Source organism: Neodiprion virginianus, chromosome 3, assembly GCF_021901495.1.
Source record: "Neodiprion virginianus isolate iyNeoVirg1 chromosome 3, iyNeoVirg1.1, whole genome shotgun sequence".
NCBI classification, from domain to species: Eukaryota; Metazoa; Arthropoda; class Insecta; order Hymenoptera; family Diprionidae; genus Neodiprion; species Neodiprion virginianus.
The window spans coordinates 3,425,578-3,438,732 of record NC_060879.1 but is presented as its reverse complement, the minus strand read 5'-3'; positions in this window follow the sequence as shown (position 1 = coordinate 3,438,732).

Genomic DNA, 13,155 nt, shown 5'->3' with positions numbered 1-13,155 from the left:
AATTCGTCGATCGCAGCGTATTGGGACTGCGCCCAATCGATTTCTCTCGCGATATTACGTCGGAATAGTGAATGAAAGAATTTATTCCAGCACTTTTCAAAATCGCGAAAATTTTCGCAAAAAATGCAAAGGGGTTAGCCTTACTTTTTCTTCATTTTTGGAGCCGAAAATTTTTGGTCTCCGATTCAATTCAAATGACCCTCACCTGATCAATTAGAGCCCCAGGAACTCAGAAAACGCAGCGAAAAGAGCGTGGGATTAACAGGAGAGAAATGACGAAGGAAAAAGCACCTGCTGAAAATCGTCGAAAACTGAGGTTGTCGTTTTTTGGCTGTAACTTTTGATTCGTCGATCGCAGCGTATTGGGACTGCGCTCAATCGATTTCTCTCGCAATATTACGTCGGAATAGTGCATGAAAGAATTTATTCCAGCACTTTTCAAAATCGCGAAAATTTTCGCAAAAAATGCAAAGGGGTTGGCCTTACTTTTTCTTCATATTTAGAGCCGAAAATTTTTGGTCTCCGATTCAATTCAAATGACCCTCACCTGATCAATTGGAGCCCCAGGAACTCAGAAAACGCAGCGAAAAGAGCGTGGGATTAACAGGAGGGAAATGACGAAGGAAAAAGCACCTGCTAAAAAACGTCGAAAACTGAGGTTGTCGTTTTTTGACTGTAACTTTTGATTCGTCGATCGCAGCGTATTGGGACTGCGCCCAATCGATTTCTCTCGCAAAATTACGTCGGAATAGTGCATGAAAGAATTTATTCCAGCACTTTTCAAAATCGCGAAAATTTTCGCAAAAAATGCAAAGGGGTTAGCCTTACTTTTTCTTCATTTTTGGAGCCGAAAATTTTTGGTCTCTGATTCGATTCAAATTACCCTTACCTGATCAATTGGAGCCCCAGGAACTCAGAAAACGCAGCGAAAAGAGCGTGGGATTAACAGGAGAGAAATGACGAAGGAAAAAGCACCTGCAGAAAATCGTCTATAAACTGAGGTTGTCGTTTTTTGGCTGTAACTTTTGATTCGTCGATCGCAGCGTATTGGGACTGCGCCCAATCGATTCCTCTCGCAATATTACGTCGGAATAGTGCATGAAAGAATTTATTCCAGCACTTTTCAAAATCGCGAAAATTTTCGCAAAAAATGCAAAGGGGTTAGCCTTACTTTTTCTTCATTTTTGGAGCCGAAAATTTTTGGTCTTTGATTCGATTCGAATGACCCTTACCTGATCAATTGGAGCCCCAGGAACTCAGAAAACGCAGCGAAAAGAGCGTGGGATTAACAGGAGAGAAATGACGAAGGAAAAAGCACCTGCAGAAAATCGTCTAAAACTGAGGTTGTCGTTTTTTGGCTGTAACTTCTGATTCGTCGATCGCAGCGTATTGGGACTGCGCCCAATCGATTCCTCTCGCAATATTACGTCGGAATAGTGCATGAAAGAATTTATTCCAGCACTTTTCAAAATCGCGAAAATTTTCGCAAAAAATGCAAAGGGGTTAGCCTTACTTTTTCTTCATTTTTTGAGCCGAAAATTTTTGGTCTCTGATTTGATTCAAATGACCCTTACCTGATCAATTGGAGCCCCAGGAACTCAGAAAACGCAGCGAAAAGAGCGTGGGATTAACAGGAGAGAAATGACGAAGGAAAAAGCACCTGCTGAAAAACGTCGAAAACTGAGGTTGTCGTTTTTTGGCTGTAACTTTTGATTCGTCGATCGCAGCGTATTGGGACTGCGCCCAATCGATTTCTCTCGCAAAATTACGTCGGAATAGTGCATGAAAGAATCCATTCCACCACTTTTCAAAATCGCGAAAGTTTTCGCAAAAAATGCAAAGAGGTTAGCCTTACTTTTTCTTCATTTTTGGAACCGAAAATTTTTGGTCTCTGATTCGATTCAAATGACCCTTACCTGATCAATTGGAGCCCCAGGAACTCAGAAAACGCAGCGAAAAGAGCGTGGGATTAACAGGAGAGAAATGACGAAGGAAAAAGCACCTGCAGAAAATCGTCGAAAACTGAGGTTGTCGTTTTTTGGCTGTAACTTTTGATTCGTCGATCGCAGCGTATTGGGACTGCGCCCAATCGATTTCTCTCGCAAAATTACGTCGAAATAGTGCATGAAAGAATTTATTCCAGCACTTTTCAAAATCGCGAGAATTTTCGCAAAAAATGCAAAGGGGTTAGCCTTACTTTTTCTTCATTTTTGGAACCGAAAATTTTTGGTCTCCGATTCGATTCAAATGACCCTTACCTGACCAATTGGAGCCCCAGGAACTCAGAAAACGCAGCCAAAAAAAGCGTGGGATTAACAGGAGAGAAATGACGAAGGAAAAAGCACCTGCTGAAAAACGTCGAAAACTGAGGTTGTCGTTTTTTGGCTGTAACTTTTGATTCGTCGATCGCAGCGTATTGGGACTGCGCCCAATCGATTTTTCTCGCAAAATTACGTCGGAATAGTGCATGTAAGAATTTATTCCAGCACTTTTCAAAATCGCGAAAATTTTCGCAAAAAATGCAAAGGGGTTAGCCTTACTTTTTCTTCATTTTTGGAGCCGAAAATTTTTGGTCTCTGATTCGATTCAAATGACCCTTACCTGACCAATTGAAGCCCCAGGAACTCAGAAAACGCAGCGAAAAAAGCGTGGGATTAACAGGAGAAAAATGACGAAGGAAAAAGCACCTGCTGAAAAACGTCGAAAACTGAGGTTGTCGTTTTTTGGCTGTAACTTCTGATTCGTCGATCGCAGCGTATTGGGACTGCGCCCAATCGATTTCTCTCGCAAAATTACGTCGGAATAATGCATGAAAGAATCCATTCCACCACTTTTCAAAATCGCGAAAGTTTTCGCAAAAAATGCGAAGGGGTTAGCCTTACTTTTTCTTCATTTTTGGAACCGAAAATTTTTGGTCTCTGATTCGATTCAAATGACCCTTACCTGATCAATTGGAGCCCCAGGAACTCAGAAAACGCAGCGAAAAGAGCGTGGGATTAACAGGAGAGAAATGACGAAGGAAAAAGCACCTGCTGAAAATCGTCGAAAACTGAGGTTGTCGTTTTTTGGCTGTAACTTTTGATTCGTCGATCGCAGCGTATTGGGACTGCGCCCAATCGATTTCTCTCGCAAAATTACGTCGGAATAATGCATGAAAGAATTTATTCCAGCACTTTTCAAAATCGCGAAAATTTTCGCAAAAAATGCAAAGGGGTTAGCCTTATTTTTTCTTCATTTTTGGAGCTGAAAATTTTTGGTCTTTGATTCGATTCAAATGACCCTTACCTGATCAATTGGAGCCCCAGGAACTCAGAAAACGCAGCGAAAAGAGCGTGGGATTGACAGGAGAGAAATGACGAAGGAAAAAGCACCTGCTGAAAATCGTCGAAAACTGAGGTTGTCGTTTTTTGGCTGTAACTTTTGATTCGTCGATCGCAGCGTATTGGGACTGCGCCCAATCGATTTCTCTCGCAATATTACGTCGGAATAGTGCATGAAAGAATTTATTCCAGCACTTTTCAACATCGCGAAAATTTTTGCAAAAAATGCAAAGGGGTTAGCCTTACTTTTTCTCCATTTTTGGAGCCGAAAATTTTTGGTCTCTGATTTGATTCAAATGACCCTTACCTGATCAATTGGAGCCCCAGGAACTCAGAAAACGCAGCGAAAAGAGCGTGGGATTAACAGGAGAGAAATGACGAAGGAAAAAGCACCTGCTGAAAATCGTCGAAAACTGAGGTTGTCGTTTTTTGGCTGTAACTTTTGATTCGTCGATCGCAGCGTATTGGGACTGCGCCCAATCGATTTCTCTCGCAAAATTACGTCGAAATAGTGCATGAAAGAATTTATTCCAGCACTTTTCAAAATCGCGAGAATTTTCGCAAAAAATGCAAAGGGGTTAGCCTTACTTTTTCTTCATTTTTGGAACCGAAAATTTTTGGTCTCCGATTCGATTCAAATGACCCTTACCTGACCAATTGGAGCCCCAGGAACTCAGAAAACGCAGCCAAAAAAAGCGTGGGATTAACAGGAGAGAAATGACGAAGGAAAAAGCACCTGCTGAAAAACGTCGAAAACTGAGGTTGTCGTTTTTTGGCTGTAACTTTTGATTCGTCGATCGCAGCGTATTGGGACTGCGCCCAATCGATTTTTCTCGCAAAATTACGTCGGAATAGTGCATGTAAGAATTTATTCCAGCACTTTTCAAAATCGCGAAAATTTTCGCAAAAAATGCAAAGGGGTTAGCCTTACTTTTTCTTCATTTTTGGAGCCGAAAATTTTTGGTCTCTGATTCGATTCAAATGACCCTTACCTGACCAATTGAAGCCCCAGGAACTCAGAAAACGCAGCGAAAAAAGCGTGGGATTAACAGGAGAAAAATGACGAAGGAAAAAGCACCTGCTGAAAAACGTCGAAAACTGAGGTTGTCGTTTTTTGGCTGTAACTTCTGATTCGTCGATCGCAGCGTATTGGGACTGCGCCCAATCGATTTCTCTCGCAAAATTACGTCGGAATAATGCATGAAAGAATCCATTCCACCACTTTTCAAAATCGCGAAAGTTTTCGCAAAAAATGCGAAGGGGTTAGCCTTACTTTTTCTTCATTTTTGGAACCGAAAATTTTTGGTCTCTGATTCGATTCAAATGACCCTTACCTGATCAATTGGAGCCCCAGGAACTCAGAAAACGCAGCGAAAAGAGCGTGGGATTAACAGGAGAGAAATGACGAAGGAAAAAGCACCTGCTGAAAATCGTCGAAAACTGAGGTTGTCGTTTTTTGGCTGTAACTTTTGATTCGTCGATCGCAGCGTATTGGGACTGCGCCCAATCGATTTCTCTCGCAAAATTACGTCGGAATAATGCATGAAAGAATTTATTCCAGCACTTTTCAAAATCGCGAAAATTTTCGCAAAAAATGCAAAGGGGTTAGCCTTATTTTTTCTTCATTTTTGGAGCTGAAAATTTTTGGTCTTTGATTCGATTCAAATGACCCTTACCTGATCAATTGGAGCCCCAGGAACTCAGAAAACGCAGCGAAAAGAGCGTGGGATTGACAGGAGAGAAATGACGAAGGAAAAAGCACCTGCTGAAAATCGTCGAAAACTGAGGTTGTCGTTTTTTGGCTGTAACTTTTGATTCGTCAATCGCAGCGTATTGGGACTGCGCCCAATCGATTTCTCTCGCAATATTACGTCGGAATAGTGCATGAAAGAATTTATTCCAGCACTTTTCAACATCGCGAAAATTTTCGCAAAAAATGCAAAGGGGTTAGCCTTACTTTTTCTCCATTTTTGGAGCCGAAAATTTTTGGTCTCTGATTCGATTCAAATGACCCTTACCTGATCAATTGGAGCCCCAGGAACTCAGAAAACGCAGCGAAAAGAGCGTGGGATTAACAGGAGAGAAATGACGAAGGAAAAAGCACCTGCTGAAAATCGTCGAAAACTGAGGTTGTCGTTTTTTGGCTGTAACTTTTGATTCGTCGATCGCAGCGTATTGGGACTGCGCCCAATCGATTTCTCTCGCAAAATTACGTCGGAATAATGCATGAAAGAATTTATTCCAGCACTTTTCAAAATCGCGAAAATTTTCGCAAAAAATGCAAAGGGGTTAGCCTTATTTTTTCTTCATTTTTGGAGCTGAAAATTTTTGGTCTTTGATTCGATTCAAATGACCCTTACCTGATCAATTGGAGCCCCAGGAACTCAGAAAACGCAGCGAAAAGAGCGTGGGATTGACAGGAGAGAAATGACGAAGGAAAAAGCACCTGCTGAAAATCGTCGAAAACTGAGGTTGTCGTTTTTTGGCTGTAACTTTTGATTCGTCGATCGCAGCGTATTGGGACTGCGCCCAATCGATTTCTCTCGCAATATTACGTCGGAATAGTGCATGAAAGAATTTATTCCAGCACTTTTCAACATCGCGAAAATTTTTGCAAAAAATGCAAAGGGGTTAGCCTTACTTTTTCTCCATTTTTGGAGCCGAAAATTTTTGGTCTCTGATTTGATTCAAATGACCCTTACCTGATCAATTGGAGCCCCAGGAACTCAGAAAACGCAGCGAAAAGAGCGTGGGATTAACAGGAGAGAAATGACGAAGGAAAAAGCACCTGCTGAAAATCGTCGAAAACTGAGGTTGTCGTTTTTTGGCTGTAACTTTTGATTCGTCGATCGCAGCGTATTGGGACTGCGCCCAATCGATTTCTCTCGCAAAATTACGTCGAAATAGTGCATGAAAGAATTTATTCCAGCACTTTTCAAAATCGCGAGAATTTTCGCAAAAAATGCAAAGGGGTTAGCCTTACTTTTTCTTCATTTTTGGAACCGAAAATTTTTGGTCTCCGATTCGATTCAAATGACCCTTACCTGACCAATTGGAGCCCCAGGAACTCAGAAAACGCAGCCAAAAAAAGCGTGGGATTAACAGGAGAGAAATGACGAAGGAAAAAGCACCTGCTGAAAAACGTCGAAAACTGAGGTTGTCGTTTTTTGGCTGTAACTTTTGATTCGTCGATCGCAGCGTATTGGGACTGCGCCCAATCGATTTTTCTCGCAAAATTACGTCGGAATAGTGCATGTAAGAATTTATTCCAGCACTTTTCAAAATCGCGAAAATTTTCGCAAAAAATGCAAAGGGGTTAGCCTTACTTTTTCTTCATTTTTGGAGCCGAAAATTTTTGGTCTCTGATTCGATTCAAATGACCCTTACCTGACCAATTGAAGCCCCAGGAACTCAGAAAACGCAGCGAAAAAAGCGTGGGATTAACAGGAGAAAAATGACGAAGGAAAAAGCACCTGCTGAAAAACGTCGAAAACTGAGGTTGTCGTTTTTTGGCTGTAACTTCTGATTCGTCGATCGCAGCGTATTGGGACTGCGCCCAATCGATTTCTCTCGCAAAATTACGTCGGAATAATGCATGAAAGAATCCATTCCACCACTTTTCAAAATCGCGAAAGTTTTCGCAAAAAATGCGAAGGGGTTAGCCTTACTTTTTCTTCATTTTTGGAACCGAAAATTTTTGGTCTCTGATTCGATTCAAATGACCCTTACCTGATCAATTGGAGCCCCAGGAACTCAGAAAACGCAGCGAAAAGAGCGTGGGATTAACAGGAGAGAAATGACGAAGGAAAAAGCACCTGCTGAAAATCGTCGAAAACTGAGGTTGTCGTTTTTTGGCTGTAACTTTTGATTCGTCGATCGCAGCGTATTGGGACTGCGCCCAATCGATTTCTCTCGCAAAATTACGTCGGAATAATGCATGAAAGAATTTATTCCAGCACTTTTCAAAATCGCGAAAATTTTCGCAAAAAATGCAAAGGGGTTAGCCTTATTTTTTCTTCATTTTTGGAGCTGAAAATTTTTGGTCTTTGATTCGATTCAAATGACCCTTACCTGATCAATTGGAGCCCCAGGAACTCAGAAAACGCAGCGAAAAGAGCGTGGGATTGACAGGAGAGAAATGACGAAGGAAAAAGCACCTGCTGAAAATCGTCGAAAACTGAGGTTGTCGTTTTTTGGCTGTAACTTTTGATTCGTCAATCGCAGCGTATTGGGACTGCGCCCAATCGATTTCTCTCGCAATATTACGTCGGAATAGTGCATGAAAGAATTTATTCCAGCACTTTTCAACATCGCGAAAATTTTCGCAAAAAATGCAAAGGGGTTAGCCTTACTTTTTCTCCATTTTTGGAGCCGAAAATTTTTGGTCTCTGATTTGATTCAAATGACCCTTACCTGATCAATTGGAGCCCCAGGAACTCAGAAAACGCAGCGAAAAGAGCGTGGGATTAACAGGAGAGAAATGACGAAGGAAAAAGCACCTGCTGAAAAACGTCGAAAACTGAGGTTGTCGTTTTCTGGCTGTAACTTTTGATTCGTCGATCGCAGCGTATTGGGACTGCGCCCAATCGATTTCTCTCGCAAAATTACGTCGGAATAGTGCATGCAAGAATTTATTCCAGCACTTTTCAAAATCGCGAAAATTTTCGCAAAAAATGCAAAGGGGTTAGCCTTACTTTTTCTTCATTTTTGGAGCCGAAAATTTTTGGTCTCCGATTCGATTCAAATGACCCTTACCTGACCAATTGGAGCCCCAGGAACTCAGAAAACGCAGCGAAAAAAGCGTGGGATTAACAGGAGAGAAATGACGAAGGAAAAAGCACCTGCTAAAAAACGTCGAAAACTGAGGTTGTCGTTTTTTGGCTGTAACTTTTGATTCGTCGATCGCAGCGTATTGGGACTGCGCCCAATCGATTTCTCTCGCAAAATTACGTCGGAATAGTGCATGAAAGAATCCATTCCACCACTTTTCAAAATCGCGAAAGTTTTCGCAAAAAATGCAAAGAGGTTAGCCTTACTTTTTCTTCATTTTTGGAACCGAAAATTTTTGGTCTCTAATTCGATTCAAATGACCCTTACCTGATCAATTGGAGCCCCAGGAACTCAGAAAACGCAGCGAAAAGAGCGTGGGATTAACAGGAGAGAAATGACGAAGGAAAAAGCACCTGCAGAAAATCGTCGAAAACTGAGGTTGTCGTTTTTTGGCTGTAACTTTTGATTCGTCGATCGCAGCGTATTGGGACTGCGCCCAATCGATTTCTCTCGCAATATTACGTCGGAATAGTGCATGAAAGAATTTATTCCAGCACTTTTCAAAATCGCGAAAATTTTCGCAAAAAATGCAAAGGGGTTAGCCTTACTTTTTCTTCATTTTTGGAGCTGAAAATTTTTGGTCTTTGATTCGATTCAAATGACCCTTACCTGATCAATTGGAGCCCCAGGAACTCAGAAAACGCAGCGAAAAGAGCGTGGGATTGACAGGAGAGAAATGACGAAGGAAAAAGCACCTGCTGAAAATCGTCGAAAACTGAGGTTGTCGTTTTTTGGCTGTAACTTTTGATTCGTCGATCGCAGCGTATTGGGACTGTGCCCAATCGATTTCTCTCGCAATATTACGTCGGAATAGTGCATGAAAGAATTTATTCCAGCACTTTTCAACATCGCGAAAATTTTCGCAAAAAATGCAAAGGGGTGAGCCTTACTTTTTCTCCATTTTTGGAGCCGAAAATTTTTGGTCTCTGATTTGATTCAAATGACCCTTACCTGATCAATTGGAGCCCCAGGAACTCAGAAAACGCAGCGAAAAGAGCGTGGGATTAACAGGAGAGAAATGACGAAGGAAAAAGCACCTGCTGAAAAACGTCGAAAACTGAGGTTGTCGTTTTCTGGCTGTAACTTTTGATTCGTCGATCGCAGCGTATTGGGACTGCGCCCAATCGATTTCTCTCGCAAAATTACGTCGGAATAGTGCATGCAAGAATTTATTCCAGCACTTTTCAAAATCGCGAAAATTTTCGCAAAAAATGCAAAGGGGTTAGCCTTACTTTTTCTTCATTTTTGGAGCCGAAAATTTTTGGTCTCCGATTCGATTCAAATGACCCTTACCTGACCAATTGGAGCCCCAGGAACTCAGAAAACGCAGCGAAAAAAGCGTGGGATTAACAGGAGAGAAATGACGAAGGAAAAAGCACCTGCTAAAAAACGTCGAAAACTGAGGTTGTCGTTTTTTGGCTGTAACTTTTGATTCGTCGATCGCAGCGTATTGGGACTGCGCCCAATCGATTTCTCTCGCAAAATTACGTCGGAATAGTGCATGAAAGAATCCATTCCACCACTTTTCAAAATCGCGAAAGTTTTCGCAAAAAATGCAAAGAGGTTAGCCTTACTTTTTCTTCATTTTTGGAACCGAAAATTTTTGGTCTCTAATTCGATTCAAATGACCCTTACCTGATCAATTGGAGCCCCAGGAACTCAGAAAACGCAGCGAAAAGAGCGTGGGATTAACAGGAGAGAAATGACGAAGGAAAAAGCACCTGCAGAAAATCGTCGAAAACTGAGGTTGTCGTTTTTTGGCTGTAACTTTTGATTCGTCGATCGCAGCGTATTGGGACTGCGCCCAATCGAATTCTCTCGCAATATTACGTCGGAATAGTGCATAAAAGAATTTATTCCAGCACTTTTCAAAATCGCGAAAATTTTCGCAAAAAATGCAAAGGGGTTAGCCTTACTTTTTCTTCATTTTTGGAACCGAAAATTTTTGGTCTCTGATTCGATTCAAATTACCCTTACCTGATCAATTGGAGCCCCAGGAACTCAGAAAACGCAGCGAAAAGAGCGTTGGATTGACAGGAGAGAAATGACGAAGGAAAAAGCACCTGCTGAAAAACGTCGAAAACTGAGGTTGTCGTTTTTTGGCTGTAACTTTTGATTCGTCGATCGCAGCGTATTGGGACTGCGCCCATTCGATTTCTCTCGCAAAATTACGTCGGAATAGTGCATGAAAGAATCCATTCCATCACTTTTCAAAAGCGCGAAAGTTTTCGCAAAAAATGCAAAGGGGTTAGCCTTACTTTTTCTTCATTTTTGGAACCGAAAATTTTTGGTCTCTGATTCGATTCAAATGACCCTTACCTGATCAATTGGAGCCCCAGGAACTCAGAAAACGCAGCGAAAAGAGCGTGGGATTAACAGGAGAGAAATGACGAAGGAAAAAGCACCTGCAGAAAATCGTCGAAAACTGAGGTTGTCGTTTTTTGGCTGTAACTTTTGATTCGTCGATCGCAGCGTATTGGGACTGCGCCCAATCGATTTTTCTCGCAAAATTACGTCGGAATAGCGCATGTAAGAATTTATTCCAGCACTTTTTAAAATCGCGAAAATTTTCGCAAAAAATGCAAAGGGGTTAGCCTTACTTTTTCTTCATTTTTGGAGCCGAAAATTTTTGGTCTCTGATTCGATTCAAATGACCCTTACCTGACCAATTAAAGCCCCAGGAACTCAGAAAACGCAGCGAAAAAAGCGTGGGATTAACAGGAGAAAAATGACGAAGGAAAAAGCACCTGCTGAAAAACGTCGAAGACTGAGGTTGTCGTTTTTTGGCTGTAACTTCTGATTCGTCGATCGCAGCGTATTGGGACTGCGCCCAATCGATTTCTCTCGCAAAATTACGTCGGAATAATGCATGAAAGAATCCATTCCACCACTTTTCAAAATCGCGAAAGTTTTCGCAAAAAATGCAAAGGGGTTAGCCTTACTTTTTCTTCATTTTTGGAACCGAAAATTTTTGGTCTCTGATTCGATTCAAATGACCCTAACCTGATCAATTGGAGCCCCAGGAACTCAGAAAACGCAGCGAAAAGAGCGTGGGATTAACAGGAGAGAAATGACGAAGGAAAAAGCACCTGCTGAAAATCGTCGAAAACTGAGGTTGTCGTTTTTTGGCTGTAACTTTTGATTCGTCGATCGCAGCGTATTGGGACTGCGCCCAATCGATTTCTCTCGCAAAATTACGTCGGAATAATGCATGAAAGAATTTATTCCAGCACTTTTCAAAATCGCGAAAATTTTCGCAAAAAATGCAAAGGGGTTAGCCTTACTTTTTCTTCATTTTTGGAACCGAAAATTTTTGGTCTCTGATTCGATTCAAATTACCCTTACCTGATCAATTGGAGCCCCAGGAACTCAGAAAACGCAGCGAAAAGAGCGTTGGATTAACAGGAGAGAAATGACGAAGGAAAAAGCACCTGCTGAAAAACGTCGAAAACTGAGGTTGTCGTTTTTTGGCTGTAACTTTTGATTCGTCGATCGCAGCGTATTGGGACTGCGCCCATTCGATTTCTCTCGCAAAATTACGTCGGAATAGTGCATGAAAGAATCCATTCCATCACTTTTCAAAAGCGCGAAAGTTTTCGCAAAAAATGCAAAGGGGTTAGCCTTACTTTTTCTTCATTTTTGGAACCGAAAATTTTTGGTCTCTGATTCGATTCAAATGACCCTTACCTGATCAATTGGAGCCCCAGGAACTCAGAAAACGCAGCGAAAAGAGCGTGGGATTAACAGAAGGGAAATGACGAAGGAAAAAGCACCTGCAGAAAATCGTCGAAAACTGAGGTTGTCGTTTTTTGGCTGTAACTTTTGATTCGTCGATCGCAGCGTATTGGGACTGCGCCCAATCGATTTCTCTCGCAAAATTACGTCGGAATAGTGCATGAAAGAATTTATTCCAGCACTTTTCAAAATCGCGAAAATTTTCGCAAAAAATGCAAAGGGGTTAGCCTTACTTTTTCTTCATTTTTGGAGCCGAAAATTTTTGGTCTCCGATTCGATTCAAATGACCCTTACCTGACCAATTAAAGCCCCAGGAACTCAGAAAACGCAGCGAAAAAAGCGTGGGATTAACAGGAGAAAAATGACGAAGGAAAAAGCACCTGCTGAAAAACGTCGAAAACTGAGGTTGTCGTTTTTTGGCTGTAACTTCTGATTCGTCGATCGCAGCGTATTGGGACTGCGCCCAATCGATTTCTCTCGCAAAATTACGTCGGAATAATGCATGAAAGAATCCATTCCACCACTTTTCAAAATCGCGAAAGTTTTCGCAAAAAATGCAAAGGGGTTAGCCTTACTTTTTCTTCATTTTTGGAACCGAAAATTTTTGGTCTCTGATTCGATTCAAATGACCCTTACCTGATCAATTGGAGCCCCAGGAACTCAGAAAACGCAGCGAAAAGAGCGTGGGATTAACAGGAGAGAAATGACGAAGGAAAAAGCACCTGCTGAAAATCGTCGAAAACTGAGGTTGTCGTTTTTTGGCTGTAACTTTTGATTCGTCGATCGCAGCGTATTGGGACTGCGCCCAATCGATTTCTCTCGCAAAATTACGTCGGAATAATGCATGAAAGAATTTATTCCAGCACTTTTCAAAATCGCGAAAATTTTCGCAAAAAATGCAAAGGGGTTAGCCTTACTTTTTCTTCATTTTTGGAGCTGAAAATTTTTGGTCTTTGATTCGATTCAAATGACCCTTACCTGATCAATTGGAGCCCCAGGAACTCAGAAAACGCAGCGAAAAGAGCGTGGGATTGACAGGAGAGAAATGACGAAGGAAAAAGCACCTGCTGAAAATCGTCGAAAACTGAGGTTGTCGTTTTTTGGCTGTAACTTTTGATTCGTCGATCGCAGCGTATTGGGACTGCGCCCAATCGATTTCTCTCGCAATATTACGTCGGAATAGTGCATGAAAGAATTTATTCCAGCACTTTTCAAAATCGCGAAAATTTTCGCAAAAAATGCAAAGGGGTTAGCCTTACTTTTTCTCCAT